Consider the following 16,648-nt stretch of genomic DNA (forward strand, 5'->3'; position numbering starts at 1 on the left):
AGATGACTCACTGTCCCTTTCTGCCATGACTGGAAGCTTTTCAAGGCCTCCCCTAAAGCAGAAGCTGCTATGCTTGCTGTACAGCCTGCAGAACCATAAGCCAATTAAACCTCTTTTTAAAAATAAATTACTAAGTCTCAGGAATTTTTTTATAGCAGTGCAAGAATAAAACAGTGAATATTACTGCAGTAGACATGGATGTGCAAATACTTCTTTCAGGTATACATTGCACACTTCAAGTAGATGCTCAGAAGTGGAATTACTGGGTCATACAATAACTTGATTTTTAATTTTTGGAGGAACCTCTACACATTTTTCATGTGGCTGCATCATGTTTTTTCCACCAACAGTGTACAAGGGTTTCAATTTCTCTACATTGTTGACAATATATATTATTTTTTGTTTGCTTGATATTGGCCATCCTAATTAATGCACAGTAATACCTCATTGTGGTTTTTCTTTACATTTTTCTAAAGATTAGAACTTTTTTTCAATAATTGTTTGTGTATTTCCTCTTTGGAGAAACATTTTCATCTCCTGTCTATTAGTCATGTAACTTTTTTTTTGTTGTTTTTTGGAGTTGTTCTGGATGTTATCTTCTGTCAAATATATACATATATTTTGGCTTTTCTGCTGCTTAGGTGGGACTCTTACCACATATTTAATATGGAGAGATAAATTTAATGTCCCACTTTTCTGTGCTTTTAAATTTTTTGCTCATGTATTTGATGTTACATGCAAGAAAACATTGCTGAGATCAATGTCATAATCTTTCTTCCTATATTTAACTCATTCAAGACAGTTTTTGTATATGGTTCAGGGGAAGGATCCAACCTCAGTATTTTCGTATGGATATAGAGTTTTCCAACACGATTTATTGAAAAGACTGTCTTTTTCTTATTGTGTGGTTATTGCAACCTTGTTGAAGATCATTTGAACATGTACGCAATGATTTGTTTTTGAGTTCTGGGCTCTGTTCCGTCATCTATTTGTCTTCTTGCAAGTACCACACTATTTTTATTTATGTAGTTTTGTTATCTGTTTGAAAAACAGGAAACATCGTGCCTGTAACTTTGTTCTTGTTTTCTAAGAATGTTTGGGCTATCAGTGGTCCTTTGAAACTCCATGTAAAAGTAAGAATTGTAAAAAATACTTTTTCACAAAGTATCATTTTTATTTTCATTAGGACTACATTGAATTTTAATATCACTGTGTAGTGTGGTCATTTAACAATATTAAATCAACTGACACAAATAAAAATATGTTCAAGACTGTGTTGAGTTTCACATATTTTTGAATTTGGCAATTTTGCTTCTGCTTTTGATTTCTAGTTTTATTACAGGTGGTATGAAAGGATGTGTTGTATAATTCAGTGTTATATAATGAGAACTAGGCTCAATACTTTGATGACCAAACAATCTATCTGTACAACAAACCTCCATGACAGAAGTTTACCTGTATAAGAAACCTGCACATCATATACTCTGATCTTAAAATAAAGTTTAAAAAAAAAAAAAGTTGTTTTGCATTCTAACAGGTTGTCCATGAAACAACAGCTACTCATTTTCTTCTCCACTTAACCCCAACACACTTTAGTCTTCTTTCTGTTTCTATAAGTTTAACTACTTTAGGTATCTTACATAAGTGGAATTATATTGTTACTCTCCTTTTGTGCCTGGGCTTCTTCCACATAAATAAAGCCTTAAAAATGTATCCTTATTGTGGATTTAGCAAAATTTTCTACTTTAAAGAAGCTGAATAATATTTAATTATTTATATATTTGAAATTGTCTTTATTCATTTATTTAAGAAAAGTTGGTTCTTTTCACATACTTGCTTTTGTAGATAATGCTACCGTGAATATGGATGTGTAAATTACTCTTCATTTGATAATATGTGCAAAGGATTATTTGTGTGCTCTGTTCTGTTTCACTGGTATTTTATAAAGTATTTCAATTACTATAACTTTATAATAGGTTTTTGAAATCAGGATGTATGGTGCTTCTGATGTTGTTTCTCTTTTTGACAGTTGTTCAGCACTTCTGGTCTCTTTAGTTCTGATATGCTTTTAGGATTGCTTTTTTTTTTTTTTTTGAGATGGAGTCTCACTCTGTTGCCCAGGCTGGAGTGCAGTGGCGCAATCTCAGCTCATTACAAGCTCCAGCTCATTACAAGCTCCGCCTCCCGGGTTCACGCCATTCTCCTGCCTCAGCCTCCTGAGTAGCTGGGACTACAGGTACCCACCACTGCACCCTGCTAGTTTTTTGTATTTTTAGTAGAGACGGGGTTTCACAGTGTTAGCCAGGATGGTCTCAATCTCCTGACCTCGTGATCTGCCCGACTCAGCCTCCCAGAGTGCTGAGATTACAGGCGTGAGCCACCGCGCCCAACCAGGATTGCTTCTTATGTTAATGCAAAATATGCATAGCTGTCATCCGAAGTATACCACCATCTCCTTCAGCACTCTACATCAGGGGAAACAAAATTCCTCTTTGGACAGTCCCTCAAAAGACAGGAATGTAGACATACATTCCACGTTTCTCTTTCTCTCCTGAGGAAGAAGCATAGAGTTGGGAGTTTCTCCTGGGTTGCACTATGCTGTATTGGGAGGAGGTCAGGCTGTGCTGCACATATGTAATAGAATTTTTCTTCTCTTCTACATGTTTTTGGCATTGTGCTCAACTGAAGTAGTACAAATTCTTAACTATGTTCAGGAATTCTCACAAAGGCAATGTGATCAGCATGGTGTTAAGTTCATATATCTGTGAAGAAATGAGGACCAGTGGTGTTTGTTTTTACACTTTTCATTTTAAATTTATATTTTATTTATTATTATAATTTTTGTGAGTACATAGTACCTATATGTATCTATGGGTTATGTGAGTTATTTTGATGAAGGCATGAAATGCATAAAAATCATATCAGCATAAATGGTTATTCATTGCCTCAAGTATTCTTTGTTTTACGAACAATATAATAACATTCTTTTAGTTACTTAAAAATGTACAATTTAATTGCTTTTGACTATAGTCCCTCTGTTGTACTAGCAACTATTAAATCTTACCCTTTCTAATTATTTTTGTATCCATTAATCTTCCCCACTTCCCCCAACCCCTCACTATACCTTCCAGCGTCTGGTAACAATCCTTCTGCTCTCTATCTCCGTGAATTAAATCAATTTAGTTTTTAGCTCCAGCAAATGTGTGAGAACATGCAAAGTTTGCCATCATGGGCCTGGCTTATTTCTCTTAACATAATGACTTCTAGTTCTATCCATGTTGTTGCAAATGACAGTATCTTATTCTTTTTTATGATTGAAAAGTACTCCGTTGTGTATTTGTACCACATTTGCTTTATTCATTCATCTGTTGATAGATAATGGATAAATCTTGGCTAATGTGAACACTGCTGCAGTAAAATGGAGGTGCAAATATCTCTTTGATGTCCTGATTTATGTACATACCTAGGAATGGGATTATTGGATAATATAGTAGCTCTATTTTTCATTTTTTGAGGAACCTCTAAGCTGTCCTGCATAGTGGTTGGACTAATTTACATTCACATCAAGAGAATAGTAGAGTTTTTTTCTCCACATCCTCACCGGCATTAGTTATTTCCTGACTTTTGGATAAGAGCCATTGTAATTGGGGCGAGATAATATCTCATTGTCATTTTGATTTGCATTTCTCTGATGATAATGATGTTGAGCACCTCGTCATATACCTTTTTGTTATTTGTATGCCCTCTTTTGAGAAATGTCTATAAACATTCTTTGCACATTCATAATCAAATTATTTGATCTTATCCTATAAAGCTGTTCTGGTTATTGATGGGCAGTTTGCAAATATTTTCTCTCATTTTGTGTGTCCTCTCTTTGTTTATTGTTTCATTTGCTGTTTAGAAGCTCTTTATGGTGATTGTTTTGTTTGCTGTTTAGAAGCTCTTTAACTTGATGTGATTCCGTTTGTTCAGTTTTGCATTGGCTCCCTGTGCTTGTGGGGGTATTATTCAAGACATTTTTGCCCAGTTTAATTTCCTGGAGAGTTTCACCAATGTTTTCTTGTAGTAGTTTCATAGTTTGATGCGGGGGTCTGCCCACAGACCCTGACCCAAACGACGGATGAATAAAGTACACTGATACACAGATACTCTGTTTTGCCAGTCTAGCTGATGTCTGGGCCACTTACAGACTCCCCGGAGAGTTCTGTAAACAGTTTTGACTGTGGCCCTGACCAGCTAGTGAGACTCACGTTTGTTTAGTAAAGATAAATTGACAAAGGCTTGAGTCAACACTACTAGAGAGTAATTGACATTGTGGACTTCCCAAGTAGAAAGCAATTAAGCATAGATAGAAAACTATCTTTAATATTTTTCCCACCAGCTTGATTGAATCCCTGCAGTTCGAGGTATTAGATTTAAGTCTCTAATCCATTTTGATTTAATTTTTTATATGGCCAGAGATAGGGGTCTAGTTTCGTTCTTCTGAATATGAATATTGAGTTTTTATAGCAGTTTCCCTGATAAACACCTTTTTTTCTTTTCTTTTTTTTTTTTTTTTTTTTTTTTTTAAAGACAGAGACTTGCTTTGTCACCCAGGCTGGAGTTCAGTGGCACAGTCTTGGCTCACTGCAACCTCTGCCTTCCAGGTTCAAGCAATTCTCCCACCTCAGCCTCTGGAGTAGCTGGGACTACAGGCTTGCGCCCCCACATCCGACTAATTTTTGTATTTTTATTAGAGACAGGGTTTCATCATGTTGGCCACTCTGGTCTCAAACTCCTGATCCAGGAGTTTGAGAAAGTGATCCACCTGTCTCAGCCTTTTAGAGTTCTGGGATTAGGCATGAGTCAGCATGCTAAGCCCCCAATAAATATTCTTGACACCTTTATCAAAAATAAGTTTGCTGTAGATGTATGGATTTATATTTGTGTTCTGTCTACTGTTTTACTGATCAGCCCCATGCTGTTCTAATTACTGTAGCTCTGTAATATCATTTATAGTTAAATAGTATGATTCCTCCAGTTTCTTTTTTCTTACAGTGACTTTGGCTGTTCTGAGTCTTTTGTGGTTCTGTCTACATTGTAGAATTGTTTTTCCTATTTCTGTGAAGAATGTCATTGATCATTTGATAGGGATTGCATTAAATCTGTAGATTGCTTCAGGTAGTATTGACATTTAGAAAGTATTGATTCTTTTTATTCATGAACATAAAATATCTTTCCTTTTTTTGTCTTTTTAAATTTCTTGCATTAGTATTTCATAGTATTCATTGTAGAGACCTTTCACTTCTTTGCTTAAGTTAATTTCCTAGGTATTTGATTTTAATTTGTAGCTATTGTAAATGTGATTACTCTCTTGATTTCTTTTTCACATCGTTCACTGTTGGCATGTGGAAACACTACTAATTTTTAAATCCTGTATTTTGACTAAATTTATTAGTTCTAATAGTGTTCTAGTTAGGTTTTTTTCAAATATAAAACTACATCATCTGCAAACAAAGATATAATTTGACTTCTTTCTTTCCAATTTGGATGCCCTTTATTTTTTTGTTCTCTTTTTTTTTTTTTTTTTTTTTTGAGATGGAGACTCGGTCTGTCGCCCAGGCTGGAGTGCAGTGGCCGGATCTTAGCTCACTGCAAGCTCCGCCTCCCGGGTTCCCGCCATTCTCCTGCCTCAGCCTCCCGAGCAGCTGGGACTACAGGCGCCCGCCACCTCGCCCGGCTAGTTTTTTCTATTTTTTAGTAAAGACGGGGTTTCACCGTGTTAGCCAGGATGGTCTCGATCTCCTGACCTCGTGATCCGCCCGTCTCGGCCTCCCAAAGTGCTGGGATTACAGGCTTGAGCCACCGCGCCCGGCCTATTTTTTTGTTCTCTTGTCAGATTGCTCTGGCTGGCACTTCCAGTACTATGTTGAATAACAGTGGTGAAAACATGCATCTTTTTTCAGGTGCAGACACCTTATCAGAATGTGCTTGGATTTAGGTTCCCAACTTTAGAAGGTAATTCGTCCTCATCCATCCTATTGTCTTTTCCTGGTCCTAGGTTTCAGAACTGTCTGGAAAGACCGCAGATACCTATGGTGGCCATGTCTCTTGGAATGTCTAGGGAATAACAGCTACTACATCATCTCCTCATGGTGGACAGCCTGAGGTTTAGGGTGGAGCCTCAGGGGAGCAGCTGAGTGCCCTGATGCTGAGAGCACTCATCTTGTTTACTTTTCATCCAAAAAACCAAATCCTTGTGGCATTGAGATTTTATTTCTCCAAATCCAGTTTCCATGTTTTAGAGACACATTGCTGGTCAGTCAATGGAATGCTGATATTGATGGGAAAGGCAGAAATAATTCCTACCATCTGGATTTTTTCAGAATAGTGAAGGGAGAAAAAGTATCCCCAACAACATTGAATGTTCATTCTAGCAAGGTGATACAAGGACCTGCAAAACAAAAAATGTACTCCAGGCACACAGGCACACAGGCACACAGTGCAGAGGCCCTTGGGAGGGTGGTCATTGAGGATTTCAATGAGCAGGATGGGGGTGGGAGGATCTATATCATAGGATGGCCTAACTTGCCACTTGAGTCAGACATACCATTCCAGCCAGTACTGCCACTCCCTGGGATTGTCATCTTGAAAAGATTATTTACTTATTTCAGCTTTCATTTTTATTAACTGCACACTGCATTCTATTGGTAGAGCCTGAAAAATAGGAAAATATTGTCAAAGAGGCATAAAAATACGAATTTTAAAAAAATATAGTGATGTATTTTATTTGTCAAAAATTCTTACTTTCATTTTTTTTCCCTGACCATGGATAGTAAGTTTCTGAAATCTGTACATTTTGGGAGTTATTTCACACAGAATCTCAGGGCTTAGTTATAAAAATATTACTGGGTGAAAAGAAGTAGGAAAAATTTCTCTTCTTTTATGGCTGCAGAAAAGTGAATACATTTCCACAAGAAATTGTGGTAGATAAATTGGTGATTTATAGAGATTTGCCAAAACATCAGTTTCTTTTTTCTGCATGGTGGAGAATTTGTGACAGTGGATAAGTCTACTCTGTATCCTGTTACCTGCATGTTTGAGTTTAATGTTAAATTCTATGGACTAGGACTTGACATTCCTGGAAGTGCTCATAAATGATTGCTTAATTATTTGTTACTATGGAAATAATACCTAAATGACATGTTTGCTGTCTGAAATTGATATTTTGCCTTTTCTCGTTGAAGTATGAAATGTAAGTGCCTTCCAATTTCCATTTCTCCTGTAAACATCAGCACTGAGTTTGAGGAATTCTGCTGGATTCTTCAAACACTGAGTTCCTTTTGTAGAAAACGAAGGGGATAACCTTGACTGGGAATCAGACCTAAGCCCGTTAACTGCAGGGTAAGGCCAATCTTGACACTGTCAAAGGAGGTAATCAATAGCCCAGTTGTTACTTACTGGGGAACCTTTCCTGCAGGTGTCCCAGCCTGGCTCAGATTAGACATGGAAGGAGCCTTTATACTGAGAAGCTGCAGAACCCTGGAAAGCTGAGGATCCATAGGTAGATTCAGTGAGAGTTGGGATAGGAGGTTGTTTCTGATGTCCTCTGAGAGGGGGTAATTGTTATTGTCATGGGGCTCTTCCTAGATATTGTCAAATAAATTTCAGTGAGGTAAGAAGTGACTTTATTCTAAGGAATATTGCATTGGGGAAAGCACCAAGCATAAGACGTGCAAGCATCTCCAAAATGAGGCAGAAAAGGGCTATTTGTCATGTGGAGGAGCAGACAAGATTAGAAAGAAGGTGTGAGGGAGAGGGCAGAATGGAGAATGGCAAAATCAGATTCAGGATCGGAGAATGTTTCACCCTGACGTCAACCTGTTCTTGGGAGGGACATGAAGAGGGGTTGTATGCTATCTCAGACTGAAGGTGGAGCAGAGTCCAGGGGCCTGGGTAAAGGAGAGAAACTTAAGTAAAGTTTGGTTAACCAGTATTCTGTTGTGAACACTGGAGACAAAATTATTTGTTTATGAGGGAAAAATGAGAATTTAGAGTCTGTGAATTTGAGATACCTAAAGAGGGAGCACCATCAAAGTCAATGAAAAGGTTATTTGTTAGCTGTAAGCTTTTTTTATAGGGCACAAAGGATTGGAGAGACCATAGTTAAAACTACCAAGATTCACTAACCCACCTCCTCTTTTCCCTCACTTTGTTTTGTCCTATATATTTTTTCCCTTTCTTTTACTGAATTGTACCCAACATTAATAATCTGGTAAAAATAGGTAAAGTGTTTTTGTTAAGCTCTGTGAGTGGTTTTATCAAATCCTTTAATTGAGGGAGGGAGTTATGGAAGCCCAGGATTTATAGGCAGTTGCTCTGAAGTATAGATGGGTCCCTGGGGCTTGTGACTGGCATGTGGAGTGGAAGCAGTATTGTGGGACTGAGCCGTGAGCCGGTGGGGTCTATACTGACCCTGGTGTTGTCAGAATTGAGTTGTTGGACACCCATTTGGTGATGGAAGATTGGTTGGTGTTCAGCAAACTCCATATATTTGGTGTTAGAATAAAGATATCAGATCGGGTGCGGTGATTCACGCCTGTAGTCCTAACACTTTGGGAGGCCACAGAGGGCAGATCGCTTGAGCTCAGGGGTTCAACACCAGCCTGGGCAATATGGTGAAATCTTATGTCTACCAAAAATTTTTTTAAAAATTAGCTTGGCAAGGTGGTGCACACCTGTAGTCCCAGCTGGGGCTGAGGCAGGAGGATCACTTGAAGACTGGAATGTTGAGGCTCGCCAGATTTATGATGTATCCTGGAGAATGTTCCATGTGTGTTTGAGAAGAATATAAGTATACTGTTGGGTGAAAGGTTATCTATATATGTCTTTTAGGTGTAGTTCTTTAGTGCTATGCAAGTACATTATTTTCTTTCTGTCTGAATGATGTGTTATATTAAGTAGGGCAATAAAGTCCCCTAGTATTATCATATTTGTCTGTTTTTCTGCATCTGTTAATATATTTTCATATTTTTGAAACAGGTCTCAGTTAATTTAGAAAGTTTATTTTGCCAAGGTCAAGGACACGCACACCTGTGACAGGAAGTCCTGGAGACATGTGCCCCAGGTGGTCGGGGAACAACTTAATTTTATACATTTTAAGGAGACATAAGACAGCAGACAATATACATAAGAAGTACATTGATTCAGTCTGGAAAGGTGGGACAACTTGAAGCAAAGGTGGGAAGACTCGAAGTGAGGAGGGGGCTTCCAGGTCGTAGGTAGATAAGAGACAAATGATTGTATTTTGAGTTTCTGATTAGCCTCTCCAAAGGAGGCAGTCAGATACACATTTGTGTCAGTGGCAGAGAGGTGAGTGAATAGAATGGGAGGTAGGTTGGCACTAAGCAGTTCCCAGCTTGACTTTTCCCTTTAGCTTAGTGATTTGGAGGCCCTAAAATTTATTTTCCTTTTACAATATATTTATGTGCTCCTATATTGGGTATGTATATATTTTTAATTGTTATATTATTTTGACAAATTAGCCTTTTATTACCATATAGTAAAATTCTTTTTGTAGTGACAGATTTTTTTTTCCTAAAAATCTCTTTTGTCTGAGAGTCTGAAAGATACACTCTTTTAGTTATTGTTGACATGGAATATTCTTTTTCATCCATGAACCATTAACGTATGTGTGTCCTTAACTCTAAGTCTCTTGTGTGCAGCATATTGTTGATTTTATTTATCTATTCAGACATTTTGTGAATGCTTTATTTTTTGCTTCAATAACAATATCCTAGAGTTGGTAATTTATAAAGAATAAAAGTTTGCTTAGCACACAATCGTGGATGCCAAGAAGTCCAAGAGCATGCCATTCCCATCTGATGAGAATCAGACTTCCACATCACAACATGACTAAAGGCTTGAGGATGACAGAATGTGTGTGCACCAGAGCTCACTTTGATAATAGACCCACTCTCATGATGACTAACCCACTGTGGAAATACTGATACTAATCCTTTCATGAGAGTAGAGCGCTCATGACCTAATAACTTCTTAAGGGCCTCATTCTCACAATGGCAGTTAAATTTTAACATGAAGTTTGGAGAGGACTCTCAAACCATAGCAATGTGTTTTCATTGGATAATTAAATCTTTATATATTTAAAAGAATTACTGATTGGTAAGAACTTATTACTGCCATTTTGTTCGTTGTTTTCTGACCATTTAGTAGTTTCTGTTTTGTAATTGTTACATGCTGTCTTCCCCTGTATTTTCTTGAGTTTTGTTTTGTTTTCGTTGTTGGATGCTTTCATTCTTTTTCTTTTGTGTGTATCTACTACAGTGTTGTTTTTTGTTTTTTGTTTTTTAATTTCCAAGAGACTTACATAAAATATCTCATAGTTATAAAGTCTAGTTTAAGATAACAATTTAACTTTCTGTTTTATGCAGATAGGGTCTTGCTTTATCCCGGGCTGTAGTGCAATGGTGCATTCACAGCTCAGTGCAGCCTTCACCTCCCCAGGCTCAAGCAATTCTCCCATCACAGCCTCCTGAGTAGCTAGGATTACAAGTACGTGCCCCCATGTCCGGCTAATTTTGTCAGTATTTTTTGTAGAGACAGGGTTTTGCCATGTTGCTTAGGCTGGTCTTGAACTTCCAGGCTCAAACGATTCACCTACTTTGGCTTCCCAAAGTGCTGGGATTACCAGCATGAGCCATCAGACCCAGCCAGTTGTTTTAAGTAAATAGCTTTCTGAAATCTGTATTTTATTTTATGTATTTATTTTAGAGACAGGGTCCTGCTATATAGAGCCAGGCTGGTTTTGACCTCCTGGCCACAAGCAAGAGTTAACTTCTTTATGTAGAAAAACCAAACAGTTGTACTCCCTACAACACATTATTTATGACATACAGTTTTTTATATTGTATACCCATTAACAAATTATCAAGGTTATGTATTTTAATACTTTTTTTGTAACTTAGTACCAGAGTTAAAAGTGACTTATGTACCATAATTACAGTTCTATAGCTGTCTACATTTGACTATATGTATATATATTTTCCGGTAACATTTATACTTTTATATGTTTTCTTGTTGTAAATTAGGAGTCCATTACAACTTGAAAAATTCTTATTAGGGTTTCCTGTAAGGCCAAATGATTACACATTTCCTCTACTCATTTGTTTAATATGAGAATATCTTGATTGCTATTTCATTTCTAAAGAACAGTTTTGTCAGGTATAGTCTTCTTCATTGTCAAAGTTTTTTCTTTTTCTCTCTCCATCTTCACTTTAAATATATGATCTCACACCTGTCTGGCTTGCATGGTTTCTGCTGAGCAATCTGCTGATAACCTTATAGGGTTCCCTTGTATGAGAAAAATTTCTTTTCTTTTAAGAATTTCTCTTTGTCTTTGAATTTTGGCAGTTTAATTATGTGTTCTGGGCAATTTTTATTAGTTCCTTTTGCTATAGACATTTTAAGCTTCATAAAACTGAATGTATTCCTTCTAAGATTGGAAAAATTTAAGACATATATTTAAACAAATTTTTAAGATTTTTCTCTTTTTACCCTGAACATGCTAAAATATGTACATTTTTACAGTTTATTATGCAGTATGTGGCCCAAATGCTTTATTCACTCTTTCATTCTTTTTTTTTAATTAGGAACTTTCAAATGACTTAATTTTAACTTTGCTGATTTTTTTTTTCTGTATAGCTATCTGTCTTCCGTTAAAAACTTTTTGTTATCTTTTGCGTTCTTCAGTTCCAGCATATCCATTTGGTTCTCTTTGTTTGCTGTAATTGTAATTTTGTTCATGCATTCTTCCAAAAAAAAATTAGTGTTTTTTTCATCTCATTGAGATTCTTTAAGATAATTATTTTGAATTCTTAGCCATTTTTTAGATCTGTGTTTTGTTGTAAGTGGTTACTGGAAAATTTTCAGTTTCTTTTGGTGGTGTTATGTTTACCTGATCCTTTATTATCCATGAAGCCTTGTTTTGAAGTCCTTGCATCTGAAGGAGCAAATACCTCTTTCAGTCATTATAGACTTGTTGGGAGGTAAATACTTCTGTTTGATCTCTGGGCTGATGATATTTCCATTGAGATTGCAATTAAATCCTTTGGAGCCGGGCACATAACTACTACTGTGTCTGCAGTGAAGTTCATGTTTGGCAGACCTGTTATCAGGCCATCAGATTCTATTTTCTGGGAAGACTAGACTTTCTTCAGGAACTTTATCAATATGACCGGCACTGAGAAAAAAAAATCTCCAGTTATATATGCAGATGAGGGTGCTGATACAATAAATGTGAGCAGGTGTGGCTCCTGATGTGTGGTTCTTGCTGGATGTTTCAAAATGCTCTAACCTGGTCATTGGACAGGTTCCTAGATGAGTAGTACTGACCCTTGAACACAGCTGAGAGGGTGTGAAACTCATTCTTAGGGCTGCTTCAGGATACATAGTTGAAACCAAAGTCTTGGGGTTTGTTTCTGGGCTCATGGCATTTCTCCCTCTAGATTCCTGGGTGGGCAGTACTTCTCCCAGACTCTAGGTGACAGGGACTGGAGCTGGGTTATAGGGCTGTTTCCCGATTCACAGTGGGAATAAAGTTAACCAGCATGCCTACAGTGGCACATACAGGTGTCTTTTTTGGCAGGTCCCAGGTTAGGAAAAACTGCTCCTGGACTTTGGTTGCATGGACTTGGAGCCAGGTTATAGTGCCACATCAGGATCCATCATCAAATAAATACTGGCAAACCTACATCCAAGGGCCCAAATGGAAGTTTCTCTCTGTGGGTCCCTGTGTGTTTGGGATTTCTTCCACACCATGACTGACTTGTGCAAGGGGAGGATTTTAGGCTAATTCAGAGATCACAGATGGCACCAACAGACTTTTCACCTGAGACACAGGACATTATGAATTCTTCTAGGTGTCTTGGCAAATGGTACTAGTGGCAGAAACAAAACCAAATGTTCTACAGCTAATTCTACAATGAGAATTGGACATATTTTTTATTCTGTAGCTGGGACTATGATGGGCAAGCATACCCATGCCACTCAAGGGCATGCCCTCTCAATACAACCTTCCTCAGTCTTGGGTTCTTCTGTTTTTATGACACATCTATATTACATTCAGTATTTTATAGGTAAAAATTTTCTACTTTTTTCAACTCCATTTTACTGGGGAATTTTTTTCATGTAGGTTCTCAATTATTTATTTATTTATTTATTTTATTTATTTATTTTTTTTTGAGGCGGAGTCTCCCTCTGTTTACCCAGGCTGGAGTGCAGTGGCGCCATCTCACCGCACTCTCTGCCTCCCGAGTTCACGCCATTCTCCTGCCTCAGCCCCCTGAGTAGCTGGGACTACAGGCGACCTCAGATGATCCACTTGCCTCGGCCTCCCAAAGTGCTGGGATTACAGGCATGAGCCATCGCCCCCGGCCAACACTTTCAAGTATATGGTCTAGTGGTGTTAAGTACATTTACTTTATTTTGCAATGGATCTCTATGAATTTTACCTTACAGAAGTAAAATTTAATACCCTATAAACAATAAGCTGCCCTTTTTTTCTCTCTTCAGCTCCTGAAGAACACTATTTTACTTACTCTCTATAATTTTATAATTCTCAGTGTAATTACATAATGTCTGTTTCTGTTTGACTCTCATTTTATTTAAGGTAATGTTCTAAGCTTTTGTAAGATGTGTCAGAATATCTTTCTGTTTTAAAATGAAATAATATTTAATTGTGTGTATATGTCACATTTTAAAAATCTGATACTGATCTCTAAAGGGACATTTGTGTTGTTTCCAGGAATTGTCTTTTGTACATAACAATGAATGAACATGCATGTGTAAATATCTATTTAAAGTCCTGCTTTATCATGTGGATAACTAATATTTCTAGTACCATTTATTGAAAAGACTGTCTTTTTCCAGCTGTGTGTTCTGGACATCTTTGTTAAAAATCACTGGGCTGTAGGTTCATGAATTTGTTACTAGGCTCACTGGATACTTTGATCTCTCTGTTTTTATGCCAATATTTTGCTGTCTTGCTTATTATAGCTTTATAGTATATTTTGGAATCAGGTAATGCAGTATCTCCAGCTTTGGTTTTGTTGTTGTTGTTTGTTTGTTTTGCTCAGGATTACTTTGGCTATTTGGGGGTCTTTGGTTGTTCCCTATAAATTTTAAGCTAGTTTTTTTTTTTTTTCATTTCTTTGAAAAAAGCCATTGGTATTTTGATAGAGATTTTATTGATCCTGTAGGTCACCTTGGGTAGTATAGCCACATTTTTAATATTATTTCAATTCATGAGCAAAAAAATATTTTTTCAAATTTTCATGTCTTTTTCAGTTTCTTACCAATGTTTTATAATTTTCAGTTTAGAGTGTTCACCTTTTTAATTAAGTTTGCTGCTAAACATCTTTATTTTTTAGTCTGGATGGTGTGGATACAGAAGCAGCATTGGGCAAAATTGAATGTGTCTTTTTTTTTTTGAGACAGAGTTTAACTCTTGTTGCCCAGGCTGGAGTGCAATGGCGTGATCTCAGCTCACTGTAACCACCGCGTCCCAGGTTCAAGCAGTTCTCCTGCCTCAGCCTCCGGAGTAGCTGGGATTACAGGCGTGCACCACCCAGCTAATTTTGTATTTTTAGTAGAGATGGGGTTTCTCCATGTTTAGGCTGGTCTCGAACTCCTGACCCCAGGTGATCCACCCGCCTCAGCCCCCCATAGTGCTGGGATTACAGGCGTGAGCCACCGCACCCAGCCTGGACATGTCTTTGTGACTTAAAAAACTCAACAAATTAGATATAGATGGTATATACCTCAACACAATAAAGGCCATATGTGACAAGTCAATGGCTCATATCATACTGGACAGGAAAGGGAAAACTTTATTTTTCATTTTGTTATTTTTGTCATGCGCATCTGTGTAAAGAGACCCCCAAAGGGCTTTGTGTGAGCAATAAAGCTTTTTAATCACCTGAGTGCAGGCGGGCTGAGTCCGAAAAGAGAGTCAGCAAAGGGAGATAGGGGTGGGGCAATTTTACAGGTTTGGGTAGGTAATGGAAAATTACAGTCAAAGGGGTTGTTTTCTGGTGGGTAGGGACGGAGTCACAAGGTGCTCTGTGGGGGAGTTTCTGAGCCAGGAGAAGGAATTTCTCCAGGTAGTGTCATCACTTTTTTTTTTTTTTTTTTTTTTTTTTTTTTTTTTTTGAGACGGAGTCTCGCTCTGTCACCCAGGCTGGAGTGCAGTGGCCGGATCTCAGCTCACTGCAAGCTCCGCCTCCCGGGTTCACGCCATTCTCCCGAGTAGCTGGGACTACAGGCGCCTGCCACCTCGCCCGGCTAAGTGTTTGTATTTTTAGTAGAGACGGGGTTTCACTGTGTTAGCCAGGATGGTCTCGATCTCCTGACCTCGTGATCCGCCCGTCTCGGCCTCCCAAAGTGCTGGGATTACAGGCTTGAGCCACCGCGCCCGGCCCGTATTGATAGATTTTTACTTCTTATTTTTTTATGTATCTGTACAGGTACTTTGTGGTATCTTGGAAATTACATAAAATTTCTTAAAGTTAAAATAATATATTTTAAACTGGTAATTTCAGTTGCTTTTGAAAATTTTTCCTCATTACATCTGCCCTCGACTTTGTTATTAATGTCACTAATTATATTTTTATGTTGTATTTTTATTAACAGATTATGATGAAAAGTTTATGATCATTTTTATGGTCTTTAAAATTTTAGAGAATAATTAAAATGTTTTCTGCACTATCATGATAATGGTACAGAACCTTACATTTGTATATGTTCATGTCTTTCCCAAAAAGTTATTTATTTTCATATGTTTTGTTTTCTTGCATCATGCTATTTTCGGTGGAAGATGCTTTCTTCAGCATTTCTTTTGTAAGGCAGGTGTTGTGCTAATATACTTTTTAACATTTGGTTATCTTGAAAGAGCACTACTTTTTCTTCATTTTTAGGACAGTTTTGTATGTTATATTATTCCTACTTACAAGCTATCTTTCTTTCAGCATTTTAACTATATCACAATTCCCTCTTGTCTAAAAAAAATTTGTTGACAGATTTGCTGGTTATCTAAGACCACACTTATAAATGACACATCACTTTTATCTTGCAGCTCCTAAGATTCTCTGTCTTTGACTTCTGAAAACTTTGCTTATGTATGTGCCTTTTTATAAATCTGTGTGTATGTATCCTAGGTGAAGTTCATTGAGCTTCTTCATTTTTTACATCCTTCTTTTACTTTTGGAAATTTCTCACTCATTACTTTTGTATTTTTCACCTCCATAATTTTTTTTTTTTGTATTTTAACATTTTCATCGATATTCTCATTTGTCTTATTATATTTTAGTTGTATGTGTTCCCCTTTAGCTCATTGAGGATTATTCAGGTTAAATTTTTTAAATTTCTGCATCTTCATTGTTTTATGGTCGTTTTCTGAAAAGTTTTAAATCTTTTAATTGGGCCATGTTGCCCTGATATTTTGTATATATTGTAACATTTGTTTGTTATTTGAACATTAACAAAAAGGTATTTGTCACAATCATTTCAGTGTTGCTTTGTCCTGACATGGTCTGAAACCAATTGTCTTTGACAGAGATAATGGGAGCCTCTCATACATGTTCTAAGGATGTGT

At 37.2% G+C, this 16,648-nt stretch overlaps 1 protein-coding gene across 2 annotated transcripts in view; it reads left to right on the top strand.

Moving 5' to 3' along the window:
• LOC102138755 (uncharacterized) overlaps positions 1-16,648 on the top strand; it is a 45,259-nt gene that overhangs the window by 12,184 nt on the left and 16,427 nt on the right. The window contains exon 4 of one of the 2 annotated variants that reach the window (XM_074039153.1): positions 2,098-2,236. The exons of the other annotated variant lie outside the window; for it this stretch is intronic. The gene's annotated coding sequence lies outside the window, so the exon portion shown is untranslated. The remainder of the gene's footprint in view (positions 1-2,097; positions 2,237-16,648) is intronic. 2 annotated transcript variants of the gene reach the window in all.

The sequence above is a fragment of the Macaca fascicularis genome, chromosome 5, assembly GCF_037993035.2.
Source record: "Macaca fascicularis isolate 582-1 chromosome 5, T2T-MFA8v1.1".
NCBI lineage: Eukaryota > Metazoa > Chordata > Mammalia > Primates > Cercopithecidae > Macaca > Macaca fascicularis.